This window comes from Pelecanus crispus, chromosome 1 (genome assembly GCF_030463565.1).
Source record: "Pelecanus crispus isolate bPelCri1 chromosome 1, bPelCri1.pri, whole genome shotgun sequence".
NCBI classification, from domain to species: Eukaryota; Metazoa; Chordata; class Aves; order Pelecaniformes; family Pelecanidae; genus Pelecanus; species Pelecanus crispus.
In genome coordinates this window covers 227,650,030-227,652,576 of record NC_134643.1, presented here as the reverse complement: position 1 = coordinate 227,652,576, position 2,547 = coordinate 227,650,030, and positions in this window count along the sequence as shown.

Sequence of the window (2,547 nt, the reverse complement as noted above, 5' to 3'; positions counted from 1 at the left end):
GGGGGATTTTTTTCTCCCCCGGCTGGGTTTTTTTTTTCCCCCAGTCCTGGCCACTCTACGAGGTGACCGTCATTGCCAATGTTTGGGCAGAGGTCAGGCTCAGGCTGGGGTTTTTGCGGGGAGGGCGATTTTTGAGGCCCCCAGGAACAGCATTCCTGGGGAGCACTGTCCTGCAATGTGATGTTTGCCTGGTATTGCCAAGAGGTATGTCATCTAGCCAGTGGCGATGGGAAGATGATGGACAATCTTGCAGCTGAAGGGTGTGTGGAATTGGAGTAGGTCGATAGTGTTGAAGAGGGCCAGCTTGCGAACCAGGTGGGCTTAGCTGTATTGTGTATTGGTATGAGTGTAAGTTGTTATGAAGGGCTTTGTAGTTTCTGATGTAATGATATGATTTGATTTTTATTTTCATGTGGTGCTCTGGAAGCAGAGAGTCTGAGAGGAGCTGAGCTGGGTCGCTTTGTGCCCAGGAATAGAAATTGCAGAGATGGTGTCGCTTTGAAGAGAAAAAGTTAGAGATGTAAAGCAATAGACTGAGTACCTAATGGGAGTGAGAAATGTGGAAAATATTACTAGGTAGAGAGTTAGAGGCACTAAGTAGTTGCAATGTTAAGGTAGTGGTGAATTTTTAGAGGTCAAATATGTGTAAAAAACCAATGAGTCCAAAGTGAGTAAAGGTAATTGTAGCAAGCATGTGGTCAACTGGAGAGTAAGTCATATTTGTAGTGTAAGTACACTATAGGGCTGAAACGTAAAAAATGAGAATAGACAGTTTACTTGGAGTGAGCAATGGACCAATTTAAATGTAAGGTACGTTTAAAAAAAAAAAGCAGCCATAAGGTATCTGTGTCAGAATTGCGGTCACAGAAAGTGAAAGCAAAAGCGCAAAGATAAGTGGGTGTTTTAGCACCTAGATGTACAGGTAGCTATTTGGGGGGGGGGGGGGGGGAAATACTGTTACCAGCATCGAAGGCTGTCACCTGGGGACTATTGTTGCAATACAGTTTGTAAATGATAATTTACAGGAGAAGTAGGTGTCAGATACCTATAGAGACATGTAGCCATTGCAAGGTTAAAAGAAAGGATGTGCATTTCCGGCTCCCAGGCAGATCTCAAGTATGCATAGTTGTGTGAAGGTTTAATTTGTTTTCTATGACTTCCTGTAGTTTTGAAGAGCAGTAGAATACTACTTGGGCATAATTGGTGCGCAGTCATTATCATAGCGTGTTAAGAGAATAGCAGGTATGAATTGTGTCTGAGTGGTACTATAAGAAAAATATCAAATGAGACAGTAAAGATGGCATGTGTTTCATGATATTAATGTATTGTGAGCTAATTATGGTTCTTAAACATCTCTGTATGATGCTTTTAAGGTATAATAAAACAAATGAATAAAAGGTTCAATAAAGTTTTGTTTTGTCTCCTGTGGTTTTTTGTATGTGTTTTGGTGGTTTTGTCTGTCTTGTCTGTGTGGATGTCTGTGTCTGGATTGTGTGTGTGTCTGTCCTGGTTCTGAATTGTTTTGTGTGTGTGAATTTCCTTGGGGGGGGGGGGTGAGTATGCATGTGTGCTTGTGTCTTTGAGCATGTGTCTGCCTGTGTTTGTCTTGTCTTGGAGAGTGTGTGTGTGTGCATCTGGTGTTTCCTAAGAGTGTGTGCATGTGTCTGTCTTGAAGAGTAAGGGAGAGTGTGTCTTTGTCTTGGAGTGAGGGAGAGTGTGCCTGGGTCTTGGAGTGAGTGCATGTGTGCATCTGCGGTCTTGGAGTGAGCGTGTGTCTGTGTGTCTCTTGTCAGGGAGTGATGGTGAGTGTCTGTCTTTGTCTTGGAGTGAGCGTGTGTGTGTGTGTCTTCTGTCTCAGAGTGAGTGTGTGTCTGTCATGGAGTGAGCATGTCTGTGTCTTTTGGTGTTGGACTGAGCATGTGTCAGTCTTTTGGAGTGATGGTGAGCATCTGTCCATGGTCTTGGAGTGATGGCGAGCATCCCTCTTCAGTCTTGGAGTGAGCGTGTGTCTGTGTTGGAGTGAGGGTGTGTCTGTGTGTGTTGTCAGTCTTGGAGTGAGGCTGAGTGTCTTGGAGTGAGCATGTGTCTGTGTTCTTGGAGTAGGCATCTGTTTGTGTGTCTGGCTTGGACTGAGAGGGTGTGTGTGCGTCTGGCTTGGACTGAGGGGGTGTGTCATTGTGGTTTTGTTTCTCTATGTATTGGCATAGAAAATTAAAAATAAAATTCCTTTGTTTTAAAGGAAAAAAAAAGCTGCAGGAGAAAATCACATACTCTGTGGGACTAAAGAAAAAACCAACCAAAAAAAATTAAATAAAAATTTAATGAAAATTTACTCCCAGGGAGCATGGCATTTTCTACTGCTGCACCAGAGTTATTATTTTTATTTTTTTATTACACTCACTCACCTATATTCACCCTAATTAGCACCCCACCTGGCACCAACCACACACCCACTCCTGCCATACACACACCTCATACCTGCAGCCCTACATTTACACCATATACACCCACTTCATGACCACAACCATGGCTCCAGAGGAGCAACTG